Below are 24,651 nucleotides of genomic sequence, written 5' to 3' on the forward strand. Positions count from 1 at the left end.
GGGCATAATCGCCGTTATAACGAAATGCTATCGAAATTTCGACTCGAATCCATGACTACGCTTCAACTTAGGCTTGACTTGACCCAAATTACCACATGAGCGGACGGGTTTGTGGGAAAATTGGCCAAAGATGGCGAGAAAAGAGCGATTTCGGAGCTTTGTAATACCGTCGTAGAGTATCAAAGATAAAATTTATAATCCAAACTACTACTATAGATAGTGGCAGTCAGGGTCGAACCACAAGGAGGCAAACAATTTAAAGTTGTCTAATTTAAGTCTAAAGTAACAATTTTGGGGGGTTTGATTTGAATGATTCTATAACTAAAGGCAATAAAATTAAAACTAAACTAAAGCAAATAAATGAGCAATTAAAGAAAATAGATGAAATCAAATATTAAAAGGATGCTAAAATGGTCGGTTCACTGTAGTTTCGACGGCAGTATCCTAGGTAAGTCTGAAATAATCACGTAAGACGGGAAAATAAGAAGTCCTCTCGGTCCATTCTTAACAGGTAGCATCTTTCGATCTAGCTACGGGTCCCTAAGTATCACTAATCGACTCTCGCCATACGAAAAGTGATTCTTAAAAGCCTAAATTTTACTTATCTTTCGATCTCAGTATAATTTAGTCGTTTCAATTGGTAGTCTAATTCCCTCCCCTATCTTTCGATCTAATGGGTCGGTCAATTACTAAGTATTCAACTAGTCGCGTGCACTCGATTCGTCAAATTAAGCAATTTAATCAATTAAGACGGAGCTGATCTTACGTGAAGCGGTCGATCGACCATATAAGCCGGTCGATCGACCAACGGGCTCAGTCGATCGACCAAGACCCGAATCAGGTCTACGAAATCTATGCCGCCTACACTACAGGTCCCCTACATCTTAGCATGAAGGGTTTAGCTACTCTTGATAGAATTTATAACAATAACGAAATTAACAATTAACGAAATTGGATGCATGATTAAATAAACTAAGCAAATAAGATGAATAAACGAAATAAGGCCTTGGGAAACTACTCTATGCAATCCTAATCTATGAATGAATAAAAGCAAACTGAAATCAAGGAATCAGAATTACCGAATGAAAGCAGGAAGAAGAATCCGAAAGCACGAACTTTATTAACGAAAATAAAACTAATTGTATTGAATGTTTATTAACTAAATTCTAATCTATGAAATCTGATGCTAAAAACTCGATATTGAATCCTAAAAAAATTCCATGCTCTTCTTTTTCTTCCCTCTTTTCTGAAACATAGGTTCACGTTATATAGGAGTATAGCGTGACTCTTATTCCTAAAAACCTAATTACAATTGGGCTTCTAACTCTCGTCTTTAATTTGCGTCAGAGTCGCTGTGTGGTCGATCGACCAAGCTTCGCTGAACAGTAGCTTCTGATCTGATTTAGAAATCGTGCTCTGGTCGATCGACTAAGGGCATCAGTCGATCGACTGCTTCAACAAGTACTTTGCTCCAAAAGCCTCGTAAATTTGTCTTTCAGGCCTCGATACCCGCACCAAGTTCGCTTCCCCGAGTCTTTACTCCACGTCAGGTCCTATGCCTAGTACTCGGGGACGGATTCGGCTCATTTTCCGCTGCATTCTTCCCATTTCTGCAATATTACACAAAAATATGAAAGTAGACGGAAATAGGGAAAATAGTAGCATAAACTACATAATTGAGCTCTGAAATGCGTGTAAAATAGGGTGTAAAATATCATATTTAGGACACGCATCAAACTTCCCCAAACCAAACCCTTGCTTGTCCCCAAGCAAGAACTAGACTCGATCTTAAAACCTAATGGAACGCGTTCATTCTCAGAGCTAAATGCAAACTGCAAAGCCTAAACCAGTTTAATGCTAAAAATCAACAATCAATTAATAATATGAATCATGCAAACGAGTTATGTAGTCGTTAAAAATTGTTGAACTTTAAACTATAGAGACTTATCATATTGGACTCTCACGGGTCGCTCAAATCACTCAATAAATACAGGTGAATATATGTAAAGATAGAAAGAAGTAATTTTGTAATGACTCTCACCTAACTACGACCTATGAAAACATGCCTGCAGTCTAATATGAAAATAATCTCTACAACCGTACATATGCATTCCAACCATTAAAGACCATTGACACATGCCGAGGATACAATTTGGATATGTGAGGCTATGTGTAAGAAGGGGCTAAGACGAATTTGGTAAAACAGAGTTATAAGCCAAGCTAGTAACTAAGGGAACCAAATTAATAAATCATTCCAACTTCTTGCTCAAGATTAAACAATAAAGCGGTGCTAACAGTAAGCACAAATCTCACATTCTCCATACAAACTTAATTCCCCAAATGATATTAATCGCAACATGGGAATATAAAATCACCAACTAATGAAGATTCAATCATGTGATTTTTTCTTTTTTCGAATTAGTCGCGCCCTAGTCGATCGACCAAGATGTTCGGTCGATCAACCGGTCTTCTACAGTACGAGTTTTTTTTCCTTTTTCCTTTTCTCTTTTCTTTCTTTCAACTTTTCCTTTCTCATCTTTCCAATATCATCTCAATAAGAGCATATGCAACCAAAAATGAAGTAACAATCCCAAAAACTAAAACTACTAGCTTGACAAGGGCAGGTTAAATATAGGATGTAGTTAATAGGATAAAAAGGCTATTTTTGGAAGTGTGAGGCTTATGGGAAAATGAATAAAGGGGTGGCCTCTTCCACATGTGTCAACATACCACAAACCGAATGCATACAAGTATTAAGCAGATTAAGTTCATATTTATGCATATTGATATAACATGTCTCATAAGGAGTACTACTCACATTCCTAAATAAACCGGTCATGAATGTCACCAGTTATAAGGCTCTAAAACTCAGAAAATGATGTAGTTTGCCAAAAATCTAAGTCAAGTTTCAAATTCAGCAAATAATTAACGAAAATTCGTAGGTATGCATATGTGATTCTACTAATAACATGTTAATGAGCACGGCTTAGGCATAAACAACTGAAAATGCAATGTCATCATTGAAATACTACCGTTCCGACTCGACCTACATGCTAAAATAAACGTGCAATTTTTTGAATTTTTGGGATTTTTTCAAATTGTTTTTTTTACTTTTGTATATATAGGAAATAAATACAATGCAAGCAGAAATGCAATAAACGTGTAACTGAAATGCAATAAAAACAATGCAAATGCGACGCAAAACCCTTCCCCAAACAAAAGCACACAATGTCCCCATTGTGCAAAATCATGTGAGAAAATAATCAAGGGAAATGGGAATTTGCGATAATATTAACTAAAAAGACATGAAGGAGACATGGGGAACTCACAAGACTTTAAGCGCAGCAAAAGGAAACCTCCCCAAACCAGCGTGAGCTAGGAGGTTTCAGTAGCCAGTAGTGCTACCATAAGGTACCTGAAAACACAAAAATACCGCGCATAATTCCGAGAAAACAACTAAGGAACGAGAAATATGTGCAAAAGAATAAAAAATAGAAGAAAAGGGAATCAGCACGGGAGGTGGTCGATCGACCAAAGGTATCAGTCGATCGACCAGAGCACTTGGGAACAGTGCCTCTGGAGTCCTCCGCATCAGTCGATCGACCAGGGGGTCCAGTCGATCGAGTGGCATACCTGACGATTCTGCCTCTTTTCTTGGAATTAACTCAATGAATTGAGTTAAGTTGGTCTAAATACCTGCAAACATGCACATAATAAAGCGCTCCAAAATTGCGCTACCCAAATGAAAAGTCTATAGTCTAATAAAATCCTAAGCAAACCAATTAAAGCGAAGTTTCGCGCACACCAAAACAATAAATAGTCTAACAAAAAAAAAATAGTAAATAAATTGTTTTAAAAGGATTTGATCAACTAATAGTTGATCAAGAATGGTCACGGAATGGCCCACTTGCTCGGCTTCTGGCTACAAGAAGTAGCCTCTACAGTGCTCATCCTCTCAGCTGCACTCCTACCAACTCCAATATCCGCAAAACTTAATGGATCAACATCTCTAACATCTTCCCAATCACTGTCCTCGTCTGGCTCATCAAAATCCAAATCGGACTCCGTTACTTTGACTGGCACCTCATCTGGTTCCTCATCAGTTGCATAGCTCATACACCCTAGACCGCCTCTCTGCACAACGGGCTCTCTCACAACTGGAGCAACATGCGGCTCTAAATTCCCCAAACCACCTCCTGCAATAGTCAAAACAGAAGGATCTTCCTCCAATTTGCTCTCAATCTGGAGCGGAGGTGTTATAGCAGAATTAGGCATAGGGGCAGGCATATCAGGCAATATAACATAAGATTTAACTACATTACAAGTTACTGGGTACATAGCATCCTTCTTCGTATAGGTCTGGGCAAAAACAATGGACTGTTTTCCTACCTTAAAGGTCAATGTCCCTGAGCCAACATCTATAACTGCACCAGCAGTGTGCAGAAATGGTCTACCCAAAATAATAAGAATGTGAGCATCCTCGGGTATATCTAGCACAATGAAGTCAACTGGGAAGAAGAACTTTCCTATTTGCACAGGAATATCCTCTAAGACTCCTATAGGCTGGACCGCAGAACGATCAGCCATCTGCACTGTCATGTTTGTAATTGCAAACCTAGTCAATCTCAATTTCTTAGCAAGACTCAAAGGTATAACACTAATACTGGCTCCTAGATCACACAATGTCTTCTCAATAGAAAAGGTGCCAATATTACATGGGACTGAAAAACTACCTGGGTCTTCTAGCTTATGAGGTGCAGTATGAGTCAAATAGGAAGATGACTCCTCAGTTAATGCGACAGATTGCACAGTATCAAGTGACTTCTTTTTAGACAACAGCTGCTTCATAAATTTCATATAGGCAGGCACTTGATTAACCAATTCTAGGAAAGGAACTTGCACATTTAAACTATTAATAACATCTTTAAACTTGTCAAACGATACCTGTTCCTTTGTCGGCACCAATCTCTCTGGATAAGGGGCTGTAAGTAGAAACTTAGCCCTCTCCTCTAGGTCTCTCATACCGGCATCAGTGGACTTAGGCTGAAAATCCACTACTTTGTCCTTGTTGTAGCTCGAACCTTCTTCAGACCGTCTCAGGAATGAACCATTAACCGTCGTAGAGTCATACTTTGGAACCGGAACTAACCCATCAGCATTTGGATCTTGCCTCAATAATTTCGGAGTCGTCGTACTCCGAAATAAGTAGTCCCTCAAGTTATCTGGCATTGGAGGACGAAAAGGTTCACAATCAGATGTATCTTCAGTCGATCGACTGGCTTCCTCAGGATCAGAAACTTTACTATTACCCGAGCTGGTCGATCGACCATAGTGATCAGTCGATCGACCAACTGCACTATTGCTCAAAGTTTCTGTTTTGTTACAGGCTCGCCACTGTTCAATAGATGCGGTCGATTGACCAGGTGTGTCAGTCGATCGACTAATGCACCTGCTGATCGTCTTTTTCTTGCTACTGTTCATTCCAGCCTTTTTCTTACTCGGTTTAGCCTCATCTTTTTCAGTAACATCTTCGACCATAGTGGGCCCATCAATGGTAGACCCACTCCTCAAAGTCATAGCATTTAGAGTCTCTTTTTGATTCGGCTGCGACGGTAATTACCCCGGAGTTCTAGTTGCACTTTTTCTTGCCAATTGGGCAATTTGGCTCTCCAACATTTTTGTAGAAGTCTCTCTAGCTAGAGAATCCTTTTGCAGTAAACCCGACAAATTTTGAACCATGTTTTTCAATTTGGAAATATCAGAACTTTGAAATTGCTGCTGCTGAGGCACATAGGGAGGCTTTTGATATTGCTGCTGCTTATGAGGGGACACATAGTTTTGCTGCTGCTGCTGCGGTGGTGGACCCGGACTAAGGACATTCTGGCTAGTCCACCTCAAATTGGGGTGGACATTAGAGGGATCGGGATAAGCACCAGTCTGCCTAAAATGTTGAAAGGCAAACACATGTTTCATTCGAACTAGTACGAACTCCGAAACATGTCCCTCTCCTCCACATCTTTTGCATGTAAAGAGACCGTCGAAATCGCATTAACTTTATATATCCCACCTTTTTGGGATCCCCCAAAATCTAACTTGTCGAATCTCGCAAGAAGGGCCTCTATTGCATTGTAGTAGGAGATTCAATTTTGCTCTTCTCGATTTCCTCTAGAATTCCCATGCTCAGCTTTATGGGTGGCCATATCTTCAATAATCTTCTACCCCTTAGTCTCTCCACTATTCTCCCGGAATCTGCCATTAGCTGCAGCATCCAGGATAGCCCTCTGATCATCATAAAGCCCATTATAGAATTGATTACACAAGAACCATTGCTCGAACCCATGGTGCGGAATAGATCGCACCTGTAAAATCTTGATGGTTTACGATCTGACTAAGTGGTATGTTATGATTGGCTGACTGAGAATTGACCATGCATGGAGTCTGCTGTTTTAATTTGTTATTATTCGGTCAATGTTGTGGTTCTTTAAGTGCCACATACTTCTGTCGTATGTTCAACTTTGGGGACAAAGTTTCTTAAGGGGGATAGAATATAACACTTCGCGTTTTAGAGCTTATGTATATGTACTACTTGTGTTTGTCTTATGCTTGTGGATGTTTGGTTATCGTTACGGGGTGGCGAACTTCGGGACGAAGTTCATTTTTAAGGAGGGAAGACTGTAATACCCCGTATTTTAGCCTCGGTCAACGATAGTCAAACCTTGTTTTATACGCGTTTTTTTTCAAACGGATGTGTATAAAGTATTTTACGTAAACTGTTACTATTTTATAAATCGTAATCCTACGATTATTTCGTATTTCATAATCATTTTATATCTGACGATTATTTCATAAAATGACATTTCATTCGTATTTCTTTAACCTTGATAATATATTATAATTAAATATATTTCATATTTATATTTATTTCTCAATTATACTTGTTTTATTATTTAAGTCATAATTATATTTAAATCCTAATTTTTATATTTTATGTTAGTTCTAATAAAATTATATTCTCATAATTAATTTAATTAGTATAAATAAATTATATGTACTCGTTTATTTTAAGTTACGAGTCGAGGACGGTAAATAGAGGTCAATTACCTAGAGATGCGTGACGGACTTTTAGTGATGGGCTTGGACTTGGATGGTGGTAGCAATGAACCGTGTAACACAACCATAAACCCGTTAATCCATCAACACACTACACGACATACAACCCTAATTCACCTATCCATCGACATTCACAAAGTTGTAACCTTCGACATTCACATTGGAAACCCTACTCCTCTATCACCTCATCTGCCTCCCCTAAACCAAACTAAACAAGAACCCTAATCTATAGTGACAACCGTGAAAAGAAGAGAAGGAGATTTAGAAGACGGAAGAACAATTAGCGATACAAGGTAAGACCGTCTCATAATTTTTATAAACTAATTAAACTAGCATTTTGACCGAGTGGTTTGACCACCGTAGCAAACACCTATCAGCCGTGACCTTGACCACAAGGGGACCTTGGAACACCGTGGTTGGAATTGACCGTTGACGGCTGACCGTGGGTGATTATTAGGGGTGGAATAGGTGGTGGATGCGGTAGTGTGTCGGGTTAGTAATCAGGGGATTCGAACCTTTAATCGCCACTGACTTGACTTGGGTTAGGGTGGGTTGGTTCCTGGAGGTTGGGTCGACCACGGTAGGAGTGTCGTTAGGGTGGCTGGTGGTGGCCGGGATTTCGCGAAAACAGGGGAGAGCAGGAGAATTGTCGCGGCTGGGTTAGGACGGGAATCACGGTTGATTTTGTGGCTGTACTAGGGGTTAGGGACTACCCCTGGAGTCACCGTGAGACAGTGGTGTCAACGGTGGTGGCCAGAGGTGGTAATGGCGGCTGTGGTGGAGTTGGCGAGGGGTTCTTTACACGGTGTTTCTGTATGTCGGCTTTTCGGTAATTGGTTTTGTTCGTGATTGTTGTTACTAGGGCGTGAGGTTGTGAGTGGTAGGGGACGGCTAGTCTGGTGGTTAGTGGTTGTCGGGATACATCGTGGTGCGGGCTAGGAGGTGGGGGCTGTGTGGTGGTGCTAGGTGGTCGGTGATACTTGACTTGGGTTAGGGTGGGTTAGTTCCTGGAGGTTGGGTCGACCACGGTAGGAGTGTCGTTAGGGTGGCTGGTGGTGGTTGGTGTTGGTGGTGGCCGGGATTTCGCGAAAACAGGGGAGAGCAAGGGAATTGTCGCGGCTGGGTTAGGACGGGAATCACGGTTGATTTTGTGGCTGTACTAGGGGTTAGGGACTACCCCTGGAGTCACCGTGAGACAGTGGTGTCAACGGTGGTGGCCATAGGTGGTAATGGCGGCTGTGGTGGTGTTGGCGAGGGGTCCTTTACACGGTGTTTCTGTATGTCGGGTTTTCGGTAATTGGTTTTGTTCGTGATTGTTTTTACTAGGGCGTGAGGTTGTGAGTGGTAGGGGACGGCTAGTCTGGTGGTTAGTGGTTGTCGGGATACATCGTGGTGCGGGCTAGGAGGGGAGAGGTGTGTGGTGGTGCTAGGTGGTCGGTGATGTCGTGTATGAAGAGTGTAAGGGGTGAGGTACACGGGATAAAACCGTATAGGAGGTGTGTTTGGGGTGTTGCGGATGACGTGGTTTGATTAGTGGGTTTACAATAGTTTTTAATTGTTTATATAATTAGAGACGGGTTTTGAGTCGGGTTGGTTAAAATGGAAAACTGCTATATCGGGGAAGTTTCCATTTAAGGAAACTTTCCATGTTAGGAAGTTTCTATTTTTAGTAACTTTCTAATTTGGGAACGGGAATAGTTTAAGTAATTGTTTATCATTTATTTATCTTTCAGAGGGCGAATTTGTTGTGGAATATTACTGAGCACCCGACTATTTGACTGCAGTACTGAGGTAGGGGAATACACTGATTGAGTTCTTACGATTATAAAGAGTTGGCATGTTCGGTGATTATATGACATACCTGATTATCTTATTTATCTTGTTGAGCATTATTGTTTCATACGTTTCATACATTGCATTTGCATCGGAGTTGGAGTTGGAGGAGATGCGATTATTGCGATTAAGGCCCAGGCGGGTTCTGCAGGACTTGCCCTGGTGTCCTCGCTATTTAGCCGGTATATCGACGACGGTCGATTGATATAGTCTGCCGGGGATCGGTATGGCTGGGCGTTCTGGGGATGTGTGTGATGGAGTTGAGATTGGAGGATCATATCATTGCATTCTTTATTGTATCGTATTACCTACTCAACCTCGCGGTTGACCCTGTGTATTCGTGTACGCCTGTGATGATCCATTTACTGGGGAGCAGATTGTGAGTTGTTGAGACATATGGAGTGGCGGGGAGAGAGCATGGATCACCGACTTAGAGCTAGCCCACCTTTATTTCGGTTTAGCTATCGACTTTATTTTCGGTTTTGAGACATGTTCCATTTGAGTTGTAAACATTTATAACTTTCAATTTAAAAATCTTGTTTATTTTTCCTTTGTTATCTACTGCCTCGGGTTTCCGAGATGGTAACACCCTTCTTTATCTGAGGAGTCCTAGTTCAGGCCCTTAAATAAATGGGGGTGTTACAAAGTGGTATCAGAGCGAACGATCCTCAGGCCTAAAAACAAATGAACAAAAATAATGAACATAGGAAGAGTCAAACAAAATGAACCTAGGCTAGTAACTGTTAGGAGCCCCCAGGATTGGAATGAGTTAGGGGCCCCCTCAAACCAAGCCACTGGCCCTTTCAGTCTAACCTGGTAAACCTTGAGTGATGCAGAGAGTGAGTAGTAACAAAATAAAGGATCAGACCTTGCCTATAGTATACTAACAGTTTTGCAGGAGCGGAATGAGGTAAGTAATGATGTGATACATGGTTAAAGAGGTTCAATGAAAGAATATGGTTGATATTGGCATGCTGACTTATTTGAATTTGAGTGAAATTTTAGTGTATGGATGACATGAGTTGTGAATTATGAATTATATGATGATATGCATGCGGCTTTCTGATCCCTGAACCCTTAGGTAGAGATATAATATAATGATATGTTTAATGAGTTGATCATAGAGGCACCATAAGCTATAGCTACCTAAGAGGTTAGATGTAGGAGGGATATGACCATGATTGACTGGAATGGTTAGTAGAGCCAACCAGGCTATGTTGTTACAGGATGAAGAATCAAGTTAAGTCCTATGTGTAAAGCTAGTAGACCGAAACGGGTGTCGTGTCCGTTGATAATTGTTTTGCTGTTATTCTATGTGTGTATATACTTCTTGTTGGATGTCTTATTCTTTGCAAGAGTTTACTGTTTTGCTTACTAGGCAAATGTGATCGAATTTTGAGATTTATGATTGTTATTATTTTACTAATTGCCTTAGCAATCCATGTCTAGTGGTATGTGGAATGTGTTGCCCTAAGCCATGAATGTTATATAGTTGTGTGTTGAAAATTTCATGCCAATTTTTACGTCTAATTATATACATTTAATTTAGTTATAAGGTTAGTATTCAATAAGTGACACCTTAGTGATTCCTAGGATATATTTTCGTATTTAAATAAGTTGTGATTGTTACGATGAGAAACTAATGCATTGTCTATACATACATGATTATTGAGTTATTTAGTTGATTTTATTTTCGGTTTCGCAACTTTTACCGTTTTCTATATGGCAATTACATGTATATGGTGCAACGTGATTTCTATGCCTCAAATGATATGTAACATGTGTTGGAGGAAGAATGGTTGTGTGATAATGTGAAGTAATTTAAAGGAACCAAATTTTTTAATAAATTCCAGAATGTTACCTTGTTTGTACAGGCTGCCATTTAAAATGTGTTCTCTATATGATAGTGAAAATTTTTTTTGTGATAACATTCTAATTTAGCTTTTCAATGCTTTTAGTTTCATGCTAATATGAATTATATTTTGAGAGAAATAAATATTTTAGTTGACAGTGGTCAGATTGTTACTGCACAGTTCTGTTTCGACCCATGTTTTTGAAAAAGAAACCATTTAAAACGTGTTTATTGTTTATGCTTAATTCCAACTCCACTGTTTAGAATATTCATTCACGTTTTCAAAATGATAAGCCACGTAAAATCTTAACGAGTCGTTATTTAATAGTGATTTTTGCAAGTTGCCCAATTTTCTGTCTAATTGCTGTAAAGTTTTTGTTCCGACCAACTGAGTTGTAAAATTTGTTATAAATAAATTCTTTAAGCTTTGCAATTGATTCTCTTTCCTATGATTAGTTAATTCATTATATTTCCTAAAAACGATAATAGGTCGCAAAATAGCTAAGCGGTTATTTAATTATGAATTTTGAAAGTTGTTGCATGATGTTTGATTGTTGAAATTGTAAGTTATGTGAGTTTCATATAAAAGTTTAATCAAATATGAATTATGTGATGTAACCATGTAATACTCGATATGAATTCGTAGCATGAACGGTAGGCATATGATATGAGTATGAACCTTGTTATATGATAATATAATCTTATTTGTTTCGGTGAGTTTTATGTAAAGTAGTCTCAATTATACAAACGCTATTACATTGCTTGAATTTTGCCTAGTGTCTTTCTCTAAACCTGATTTGCAGAAATACGGATTTTACTTCTATGATATGATTACTGATATGAAATATTTTAATTCGTCAAGTATGAACTATGAGTTAGTTGATTGTCTACATTGATGTAAATGTGTTAATTTGGTGTCAAAGCATCCAAGTATTTGTTACCTTGATTTTGTGTAATGCGTAGCATGAAATTGACAAGTGTGTTTTGTTGCTTGAAAAGTCGGATTCTAGTTGCCAGTATAGAGTAATTAGCTTATCAGATGATTTGTGTCTATTGTTTCAGTAATCTTCTTGAACATTGTATGTGGAATTTTATAATGGGGTTACGGGGACGTAACCATGTTTTAAGGAGGATAGGATTGTAAAATCTTGATGGTTTACGATCTGGCTAAGTGGTATGTTATGATTGGCTGACTGAGAATTGACCATGCATGGAGTCTGCTGTTTTAATTTGTTATTATTCGGTCAATGTTGTGGTTCTTTAAGTGCCACATACTTCTGTCGTATATTCAACTTTGGGGACAAAGTTTCTTAAGGGGGATAGAATATAACACTTCGCGTTTTAGAGCTTATGTATATGTACTACTTGTGTTTGTCTTATGCTTGTGGATGTTTGGTTATCGTTACGGGGTGGCGAACTTCGGGACGAAGTTCATTTTTAAGGAGGGAAGACTGTAATACCCCGTAGTTTAGCCTCGATCAACGATAGTCAAACCTTGTTTTATACGCGTTTTTTTTCAAACGGATGTGTATAAAGTATTTTACGTAAACTGTTACTATTTTATAAATCGTAATCCTACGATTATTTCGTATTTCATAATCATTTTATATCTGACGATTATTTCATAAAATGACATTTCATTCGTATTTCTTTAATTTTGATAATATATTATAATTAAATATATTTCATATTTATATTTATTTCTCAATTATACTTGTTTTATTATTTAAGTCATAATTATATTTAAATCCTAATTTTTATATTTTATGTTAGTTCTAATAAAATTATATTCTCATAATTAATTTAATTAGTATAAATAAATTATATGTACTCGTTTATTTTAAGCTACGAGTCGAGGACGGTAAATAGAGGTCAATTACCTAGAGATGCGTGACGGACTTTTAGTGATGGGCTTGAACTTGGATGGTGGTAGCAATGAACCGTGTAACACAACCATAAACCCGTTAATCCATCAACACACTACACGACATACAACCCTAATTCACCTATCCATCGACATTCACAACGTTGTAACCTTCGACATTCACATTGGAAATCCTACTCCTCTATCACCTCATCTGCCTCCCCTAAACCAAACTAAACAAGAACCCTAATCTATAGTGACAACCGTGAAAAGAAGAGAAGGAGATTTAGAAGACGGAAGAACAATTAGCGATACAAGGTAAGACCGTCTCACAATTTTGATAAACTAATTAAACTAGCATTTTGACCGAGTGGTTTGACCACTGTAACAAACACCTATCAGCCGTGACCTTGACCACAGGGGGACCTTGGAACACCGTGGTTGGAATTGACCGTTGACGGCTGACCGTGGGTGATTATTAGGGGTGGAATAGGTGGTGGATGCGGTAGTGTGTCGGGTTAGTAATCAGGGGATTCGAACCTTTAATCGCCACTGACTTGACTTGGGTTAGGGTGGGTTGGTTCCTGGAGGTTGGGTCGACCATGGTAGGAGTGTCGTTAGGGTGGCTGGTCGTGGTTGGTGTTGGTGGTGGCCGGGATTTCGCGAAAACAGGGGAGAGCAGGGGAATTGTCGCGGCTGGGTTAGGACGGGAATCACGATTGATTTTGTGGCTGTACTAGGGGTTAGGGACTACCCCTGGAGTCACCGTGAGACAGTGGTGTCAACGGTGGTGGCCAGAGGTGGTAATGGCGGCTGTGGTGGTGTTGGCGAGGGGTTCTTTACACGGTGTTTCTGTATGTCGGGTTTTCGGTAATTGGTTTTGTTCGTGATTGTTGTTACTAGGGCGTGAGGTTGTGAGTGGTAGGGGACGGCTAGTCTGGTGGTTAGTGGTTGTCGGGATACATCGTGGTGCGGGCTAGGAGGTGGAGGCTGTGTGGTGGTGCTAGGTGGTCGGTGATGTCGTGTATGAAGAGTGTAAGGGGTGAGGTACACGGGATAAAACCGTATAGGAGGTGTGTTTGGGGTGTTGCGGATGACGTGGTTTGATTAGTGGGTTTACAATAGTTTTTAATTGTTTATATAATTAGAGACGGGTTTTGAGTCGGGTTGGTTAAAATGGAAAACTGCTATATCGGGGAAGTTTCCATTTAAGGAAACTTTCCATGTTAGGAAGTTTCTATTTTTAGTAACTTTCTATTTTGGGAACGGGAATAGTTTAAGTAATTGTTTATCATTTATTTATCTTTCAGAGGGCGAATTTGTTGTGGAATATTACTGAGCACCCGACTATTTGACTGCAATACTGAGGTAGGGGAATACACTGATTGAGTTCTTACGATTATAAAGAGTTGGCATGTTCGGTGATTATATGACATACCTGATTATCTTATTTATCTTGTTGAGCATTATTGTTTCATAAGTTTCATACATTGCATTTGCATCGGAGTTGGAGTTGGAGGAGATGAGATTATTGCGATTAGGGCCCAGACGGGTTCTGCAGGACTTGCCCTGGTGTCCTCAGCTACGAGCTGGTATATCGACGACGGTCGATTGATATAGTCTGCCGGGGATCGGTATGGCTGGGCGTTCCGGGGATGTGTGTGATGGAGTTGAGATTGGAGGATCATATCATTGCATTCTTTATTGTATCGTATTACCTACTCAACCTCGCGGTTGACCCTGTGTATTCGTGTACGCCTGTGATGATCCATTTACTGGGGAGCAGATTGACAGGTTGTTGAGACATATGGAGTTGGCAGGGGAGAGAGCATGGATCACCTGACTTAGAGCTATCCCACCATTATTTCAGTTTAGCTATCAGACTTTATTTTCAGTTTTGAGACATGTTCCATTTGAGTTGTAAACATTTATAACTTTCAATTTAAAGTACTGTTTATTTTTCCTTTGTTATCTACTGCCTCGGGTTTCCGAGATGGTAACACCCTTCTTTATCTGAGGAGTCCTAGTCCAGGCCCTTAAATAAATGGGGGTGTTACAGCACCAGTCTCTTGAAACGGACCCATGCCTCATGAAAATCCTCATCAAAACCCTTTCTAAAGCTTGTGATCTGAGCTCTAATCGCATTGGTCTTTGATGTAGAGAAATATTTTTTATAAAATGCTAGGGCCAGCGAATTCCAAGCTCGATCCAGATCTCGGTACCACTCCCTAGCAGCATCACGGAACAAGAATATGAACATCGTCTCTTTTATCTGGTCCTGGGTCACACCTGCTGGTGGGGGTATGGAACAACAGTAGTCAATGAATATCTCCATATGTTTAGTTGCATCTTCATTTGCAGCTCCCCCAAATTGGTTTCTCTCAACCAAGTTAATGTAGGACGGTTTCGCTTCGAATTTTCTATCCATCCCAACTGGCATCGCGAATCCCTTATAGAGATTCTCGGCTTTTGGCTCGGAGTGACTGGCTATACTTGCTTCTTCAGCCATATCTGGAGTTGTAACGGTCTCAGCTGAAGAAGTAGAAATAGGAGATGAAGGTGGATCCTCCTCAAATAACTCGTTCTCGTAATAACTGGACAGAGTACTCAGCTCTTCCTCTGTCGGCAATACTCTAGATGATCCTCTCAACTCACGCAAAGTCTTCTCGATCTCAGGATCTAACGGTAGTAATTCACCACCCTGTGACCTGCGCATAAGAGGAAACTACAAGTAGAATATGAGAACAGTTTAAGGAACAGATGTTCCTTAAACTAAGAAAAAGACTAAAATAAAAACAACTAAAAATTAAACAATTGCCTCCCCGGCAACGGCGCCAAAATTTGATACCGTCGTAGAGTATCAAAGATAAAATTTATAATCCAAACTACTACTATAGATAGTGGCAGTCAGGGTCGAACCACAAGGAGGCAAACAATTTAAAGTTGTCTAATTTAAGTCTAAAGTAACAGTTTTGGGGGGTTTGATTTGAATTATTCTATAACTAAAGGCAATAAAATTAAAACTAAACTAAAGCAAATAAATGAGCAATTAAAGAAAATAGATGAAATCAAATATTAAAAGGATGCTAAGATGGTCGGTTCACTGTAGTTTCGACGGCAGTATCCTAGATAAGTCTGAAATAATCACGTAAGACGGGAAAATAAGAAGTCCTCTTGGTCCATTCTTAACAGGTAGCATCTTTCGATCTAGCTACGGGTCCCTAAGTATCACTAGTACTGACTCTCGCCCTGAAAAGTGATTCTTAAAAGCCTAAATTTTACTTATCTTTCGATCTCATTATAATTTAGTCGTTTCAATTGGTAGTCTAATTCCCTCCCCTATCTTTCGATCTAATGGGTTGGTCAATTACTAAGTATTCAACTAGTCGCGTGCACTCGATTCGTCAAATTAAGCAATTTAATCAATTAAGACGGAGCTGATCTTACGTGAAGCGGTCGATCGACCATCTAAGCCAGTCGATCGACCAACGGGCTCAGTTGATCGACTATTGACATCAGTCGATCGACCAAGACCCGAATTAGGTCTACGAAATCTACGCCGCCTACACTACAGGTCCCCTACATCTTAGCACGAAGGGTTTAGCTACTCATGATAGAATTTATAACAACAACGAAATTAACAATTAACGAAATTGGATGCATGATTAAATAAACTAAGCAAATAAGATACATAAACGAAATAAGGCCTTGGGAAAGTACTCAATGCAATCCTAATCTATGAATGAATAAAAGCAAACTGAAATCAAGGAATCAGAATTACCGAATGAAAGCAGGAAGAAGAATCCGAAAGCACGAACTTTATTAACGAAAATAAAACTAATTGTATTGAATGTTTATTAACTAAATTCTAATCTATGAAATCTGATGCTAAAAACTCGATATTGATACCTAAAAAAATTCCATGCTCTTCTTTTTCTTCCCTCTTTTCTGAAACATAGGTTCACGTTATATAGGAGTATAGCGTGACTCTTATTCCTAAAAACCTAATTACAATTGGGCTTCTAACTCTCGTCTTTAATTTGCGTCAGAGTCGCTGTGTGGTCGACCGACCAAGCTTCGCTGAACAGTAGCTTCTGATCTTATTTAGAAATCGTGCTCTGGTCGATCGACTAAGGGCATCAGTCGATCGACTGCTTTAACAGGTACTTTGCTCTAAAAGCCTCGTAAATTTGTCTTTTAGGCCTCGATACGCACACCAAGTTCGCTTCTCGAGTCTTTACTCCACGTCAGGTCCTATGCCTAGTACTCGGGGACGGATTCGGCTCATTTTCCGCTGCATTCTTCCCATTTCTACAATATTAAACAAAAACATGAAAGTAGACGGAAATAGGGAAAATAGTAGCATAAACTACATAATTGAGCTTTGAAATGCGTGTAAAATAGGGTGTAAAACATCATATTTAGGACACGCATCACTTTGAAAGCTCGAAAATCCCCTAATTAAGGCTTGTCGTCACTTGACGCGGCCTAAATTCACTTTAATCTTGCAGGTGGCGAGGCTTCTACGTCTGGGAGAGCTCCCATGGACGTGGACACGGCTCTTGACCCTTCTCGTACGCTTGAGGAGGTGTTAGAGCAGGCTTCCACTACTGCAGTGGCAGCTGCTGAGGACGAGGTCGTCGAGGAGGAGGCTGTTGAGGAGGAGGAGGCCCCGAGGTGGGCCAATGTCGGACGAGGTGGTCGCCAGCTGAGGGGAGCACCAGAGTGGGCTGAGACTTGGGACAGCAGGCACCTCCTTTGGGCTGCAAAGGGTCACCTGTCCTACATGACGGTGAAGAGCTTGGTAACTTGAACTCATCACTCTTTCATTCATCTTCTTTCATTTCTATTTGCTATTCCTTTTCCCTTTCATTCGAACTAAAGATAGCTATTGCTTTGGATCAAAATAGGAGGCCGGGAACATCATATCATTCTCGGGTTACACGACGATGATGAGGCCTACGAGAGACTGTCAGCAGAGGAGCGGACCATCATCGAGCGAGGAGCGTTTGGTGCCTTGGTACAGGCTTGGAGAGACATCACGAGGAGGAAGATTCACGCTAACCTTAGCCTGGTTCGAGCCTTCCTGGATCGGTTTTGGGACACGACCTCTACCTTTCACATGCCTTTCGGTGAGGTTGGGGTCACGTTGGAGGACTACGACATGATTTCTGGCTTGCCGTACGGGACTGAGGTGGTAGTGTGGCCGGAGACAGCCATGAGGGTAGACTCGGCTGAGGCTAGGAGATTGATCGGTTGGAACTTGATGCCGAAGGCTGCCGCAGTTCCCGGGTTGGTGCCTAGTTCCTATGTTCGGGATTACTTTGCTGGGAAGACATCGACGTCGGTGGTGATTGATGGGAGGGAGATGGCTCCTCCTCCCTGTACTGCAGAGTAGAGAGTCCGTTTGTGGCTCTGGTGGTTCTTGTCTTCGATCTACCTCGGAGACAAGGGAGAGAGGCTGTCGACAAAGCTTCTTCCCTTTCTTTCTGACCTGGGTGACCTAGGCCGTTGGGACTGGGTCACTGCTGGCTTGCGGTCCTCATTCGCAATATGAGGGCCATGATTCGTCCGGAGCTGAAGGAGAAGGGGACTTCTCCTGCTACCGTTGGTCCTGGATTGTTGCTAGAGGTATGAAACTTTCATTTCGTATCATGAAAGATCATTTCTTTATCGAATCACGAAAGATCGTTATTGACTATCTTATTTTACAGGCGTGAGCGTACTCCTACTTTCCGAGTCTCGCGCTCAAGAGGACAGAGCCCGGGGAGAGAGCTTATCCTGTCGTGAGGGATTGGGTGATGTGTCGAACGAAGAGCCAGCGTTCCTTCCACGACGCCTGTCGACGGGACGTGAACGCTCTGCAGCTGGACGGCGTGAGTATCTTTGAGCCACTTTTCTTTGTTCACTTTTTCATTGCTCTCTTTCGGAACCGATCATATGAATGACCTCTTGTTTGCTTTTCATAGTGGGTGCCCAGGCCTTGGGTGGACTACGCTGACGCTCCTCCTTTTGTGGCTGAGGTCCTTCGACCTAGGAGCTCGAGCCGGTTGCTTTTGAAGACGTCGATGGGTCCTGTGTGGTACTTGAGCGAGCGCTTGGCTCGTCGGTGCTCCCGAGATGTCTTGACGGTTCCCATCGATCCTCCTCGGACGATGTTTAGGCAGCCTTCCGATGCTAAGAGGGAGGCTGACTTAGCTGGCGTCGGTGACGACGCCCTCCTTCTTCCTGGTGAGGACTACTCGGCGTTCCTTTACGGGAGGTTGGCGTACTGGCCAGTCGTGGTAAGTATTTTTCTCTCCTTTTGATTAATCTTGAAAATACGATGAATGATCATCGATTAATGGAAACCAATTGACTTTTGCAAAAGGTCGAGGTGGCGGGGATCGAGCCCCCAGCGTACCCGAGACCCTCGAGTACACTGATGCGACGGGGATGACGATGATTGTAACACCCCCATACTCCAAGTGCCTTACCAGGACCACTCAGGTATGAAGACATTACCATCTCGGTTATCCGAGGCAATGATAATCAAACAACAATAAAGAAACAACGTTTATTATAAATAGTTTAACGAATAGTTACAATCCATGAAACCAACTAAAAGTACGATACATTACTTCAAACTGACTGTCTAACTGAAAAGTAAATAAACTAAAGGCTACAGCGGAAGACTCCTATCATCATGTCGTGGCATCCCAGCTATCCCAGTACTCATCTCAATACCTGCTCAATATCTGCTCACCATCCCCGAATGGATCACCGCAGGTTTACAAAACAACACCGGGGTCAGTATTAATCACACAATCAATATAGATAACAATAATAAGATAAACAGACAGCTGAACTGTCACACACACACACACACCACCAACCAAATCCCATCATCTCAATACTGACTGTCCACTGGACCAGCCCTGCCAGTGGGGGACCGCAGCCGTTCCCATCTAAGCCCCGCTCATCATACCGAGCGATAACCCTGTCCATTAATGTGCACATCCCCTTCCGTGGCGGGTTCCACGAAGGGCGAAACTAGGGCGTGAAGTCACTCCCGCAAGTGACCCCACTCAGCCGAGAACGCATCTCGAGAACCATCAACAACAATCACAACCACAAACACAGTATAATCATCATATCAAACAACCAAATACAAAGACATCACCAATATCCCATTATGGGACTAATGCGAGTAGGAAATCCTACCGGAAAGCACAACGATCAGACGGTATCACGGTGAGTCAAAAAGCCTCTTCTACGAACCCTCCTCCTATCATATAACACATAGAGGCTACACATCACATACTACACACAAAACCCCCAATCTCTAAATTAGGGTTTAACCAAACTTAACAAAACATTATAAAAATTGTATTAAAAGCTTACCCTCGACGCAAGGAACTCAACGATACGAATAACGACAAGAACTGACCGTCTGAACTCCGGGAATTGCTAAGAATGCGATTAGGAAGATGAACTGGTTGCTTTCTCTCTTAAACAGGGTTTTAGGTTTTGTAAAAGTGATTTAAAACAATGACGACTATGTTTAAATACCTTAATCGCATAATTAACAAAACCCGAGAAAACTCCCCGTAAAACCGGACACTCGATCGAGTACCCAAGGTACTCGATCGAGTACCCCCTTACTCGATCGAGTACCCCAGCTACTCGATCGAGTACCCAACAGGTCAGAAACTATTTTATTTCGCAACTTACCCTTACTCGACAGAGTAAGGGCTACTCGATAGAGTACCCCAAGACTTATAAATACGGAGTATTACAGTCTTCCCTCCATAAAAGGAACTTCGTCCCCGAAGTTCAAACCACTACTAAACAAAGGTACTCCCATAAGCTTCCCGACTCGAAGGTCAAATAAAATTCAACGTAAAACATGATACTAACCCAACTCATCCCGACAAACATACCGACACAACATATAAAAGGGGTATAAAACTCGTAAAAACTGCTCGCGATCATCTCCTACCCCCCTAAAAGAAACAAGGTTACGTCCTCGTAACCATACATACCTGATCAAAGAGGAAAGGGTAACGCTCTTTCATAGCTTCCTCTGGCTCCCACGTAGCTTCCTCGGTCTCGTGGTTAGACCAAAGGATCTTAAGCAAAACTGTCTCACCACTCCTAGTCTTTCTAACCTTTCGGTCTAGAATCTGCTTAGGCACCTCAAGATATGATAGGGACTCATCTAGCTCTAAGCTCTCTGCCTCCAACACATGTGACGGGTCACTCACATACTTCAAAGAAAGTGCGATACATGAAACACATTATGCACTCTCTCTAACGCAGCTGGTAAAGCCAGACGATAAACAACTTCCCCAACTCGCTCTAAGATCTCATAAGGCCCTATAAACTTCTGACTTAGCTTGCCTTTCTTCCCAAATCTCATAACTCCACGCATCGGAGACACTTTCAGAAGAACCTTGTCCCCAACTTGAAACTCTATGTCCCGACGATGTAGGTCTGCATAACTCTTTTGTCGATCCTGGGCTGCTCTCATCCGTTCCCTGATCATCTTAATCTGTTCCACCATCTCATGCACCATCTCTGGTCCTAAAACCATCGCCTGCCAAGATGTCGTCCCAACAGATTGGACTCCTACATCTCCTCCCATACAAAGCCTCAAACGGTGCCATACCAATACTGGTGTGATAGCTGTTGTTGTAAGAAAACTCTATCAAGTCCAACCTCTGCTCCCAGCTACCACCAAAATCCATCACACAAGCTCGCAACATATCCTCAAGGGTCTTGATTGTTCTCTCGTCTGCCCTGTCGCGTCGCAGGATGAAATGCTGTACTCATCTTCAAAGTTGTTCCCAACGATTCCTGCAACTCCTTCCAAAACCTTGATATAAACCTCGCATCTCTGTCAGACACTATGTCCTTAGGGACTCCATGTAACTTAAGCACGTTCTTTCGATAGGCCATAGCCAATTGTGCCTTAGTCCATGTATCTTTCATTGGAACAAAGTGAGCTGACTTGGTCAGACGATCCACTATCACCCAAATCATGTTGTTACCTTGTTGACTCTTAGGCAAACCCACAATGAAATCCATGGAAATGGATTCCCACTTCCACTCAGGCACCTCTAAAGACTGAATCTTACCTTGTGGTCTTCTCTGTTCCCCTTTAACTCTCTGGCATGTCAAACAACGGGACACAAACTCAGCTGTCTCTTTCTTCATCCCAGGCCACCAAAACGTTTTCTTCAAATCCTTGTATAGCTTGTCTCCACCTGGATGAACTGAATATGGTGTGCAATGCGCCTCTGTCATGATCGTCTTTTTCAACTACTCATCATTAGGAACACACCACCTACCATCAAACCTCAAACTACCATCTGTATGAATAGAAAACCGGGACACTGTCCCTTTCTCTACTCCAGCTCTCCACTCAACTATTTTAGGATCCAAAACCTGCTTACCCCGAATATCATCATAAAACTCAAGATGAACTGTCATATCACCCATGGCATCTCCTTTCTGCATCATATGAATCCCAAAACTCGCTACCTCATCCCTCAGCCTCATCAAAGATAGAGCTGTACACAAGGAATGTACACTCTTCCTACTCAAAGCATCAGCAACAACATTGGCCTTCCCTTCATGGTAGATGATTTCCATGTCGTAATCGCCAATCAACTCCATCCACCTCCTCTGTCTCATGTTCAACTCCTTCTGCGTGAAGATGTACTTAAGACTCTTGTGATCAGAAAATACCTTAAAGATTGCTCCATAAAGGTAATGTCTCCAAATCTTGAGAGCAAACACCACTGCACCCAACTCCAGATCATGAGTAGGGTAATTCTCCTCATAAGGCTTCAACTGCCTAGAAGCATAGGCAATCACTTTACCATTCTGCATTAACACACATCCCAGCCCATTCTTCGAGGCATCCGTATAAACCTCGAAATTCTCGCTCCCTTCAGCAATGCAAGGACGGGGAGCGTGGTCAAACGCTCCTTTAATGTTTGGAACGCCGTCTCACAACTCTCATCCCAACGAAACCTGTTCTCTTTCCTCATCAACGCTGTCATCGGTCTAGCTATCTTGGAGAAATCTTTCACGAACCGTCGTAGTATCCGGCTAAACCCAAGAAACTTCTAACCTCAAAGAACATTCTTTGGTGCTTCCCACTTTGTCCTTTGCTTCAATCTTCGCCGGATCCACACTACCCCATCTTTAGAGATTACATGCCCCGGAAAAGCAACTTTCTCTAACCAGAACTCACACTTGGACAGCTTAGCATACAACTCATGATCCTCAAAGTCTGCAACACGATCCTCGGATGCTCCTCATGCTCCTCCTTAGTCTTAGAGTAGACTAAGATATCATCGATAAACACTACTACAAACTGGTCCAAGAACGTCGAAGATTCTATTCATCAAATCCATAAACACTACCGGCGCATTAGACAACCCAAACGGCATCACCACATACTCATAATGGCCATACCTTGACGTGAAAGCTGTCTTTGGTATATCCACCTCTCTAATCTTCACCTGATGGTACCCCGACCTCAAATCAATCTTAGAAAAGACTGTTGCACCGCTCAACTGATCAAACAGGTCATCTATCCTTGGCAAAGGATACTTGTTCTTTATCGTCACACGGTTCAGCTCCCTGTAATCTATGCATAGCCTCAAACTCCCATCTTTCTTCTTCACGAAAAGAACTGGTGCTCCCCAAGGCGATACACTTGGTCTAATGTATCCCTTCTCTATCAAATCATCCAACTGCTTCCTAAGTTCCTCCATCTCCTTAGGACCCATACGGTACGGTGCCTTAGAGATTGGCCCCGTCCCTGGCTTCAACTCTACGGTGAAATCTATCTCCCTCTTCGGTGGCAACCCCGGAATCTCCTCTGGAAAAACATCTGCAAACTCTCCCACCACTGGTATCTCATCAACTGTCGGGCTCTCTATCCGGTCATCTCTCACATGGCACAAGATCAGAGGACATCCCTTCCTCATATAAGACTTCAAGGTAACCGCTGCAATCAACTTAACTTTGGGTTTGACGAGAAACCCACGATAAGACACACTAACACCCTTTGGACCTCTTAAGGACACTTTCTTTTGATGACAGTCTATCTTAGCTTTATACTTTCCTAACCAATCCATCCCAACTATCATCTCAAAACCGTTAAAAGGAAACTCTAGCAAGTCTACAAGGAAATCAACTTGCCCAACTATCAAAGATACATCTCTAAACAATCTCCCACACGATACAGACTCACCCGAAGGTATGAAAACTTGCTCACTAACAGACTCATATACTTTCAAACCCAACTGTTTTACATGACTCGAAGACACAAACGACTGAGAAGCCCCCGAATCAAAAAAAACAAAGGTAGGAACACCATTAACAAGGAATGTACCGGTGATAACGTGCGCATCTTCCTGTTTGCCTTCTTTTCCATCATGAATAACTTGCCATCGGTCTTGTCCACCTCCCGGACAAGATTGGCCGATGCGGTCGGCTTAGCACCCGACCCTTGATTGTTGTTGTTGTTCGTCGGTGTTTTCTGATAAGAATTACCGCCGTTGCGGTTGCCTCCACTCTGGTAACTCTGACTTCCCCGGTTTGGCCATGATCCAGCCGGTCTGTTGCTCGCGAAGCTCTGTGCAGGTCTCTGAAAAGATCCCGGTGCACTCGTGCACTCATGTCTCTTGTGGCCTACACCACCACAACCAAAGCAGGTCACTCCCCAACTATTACTCACACTTCCACGGCCACGCCCAAAGGAAGTCCGGCACTAAACCGGACCCAGAAGAAAATCCTTTAGATCGATTGTGGTTGCCTTTCTTGTGATTCGATTGGCCACCACCCTCGCTCTCAGACTTCCTCTTCTCCCCACCTGACCTCTCCTGAGCCATCTCCACCAACCTCTCCGCTCTCCCAGCCCTCTCATAAGCTTCCTTAACATCAGTAAGGATCCCCACGGGTAACTTATCCATAATCTTGGTGGTCAACCCTC

This window comes from Silene latifolia, chromosome 3, assembly GCF_048544455.1.
Source record: "Silene latifolia isolate original U9 population chromosome 3, ASM4854445v1, whole genome shotgun sequence".
Lineage (NCBI taxonomy): Eukaryota > Viridiplantae > Streptophyta > Magnoliopsida > Caryophyllales > Caryophyllaceae > Silene > Silene latifolia.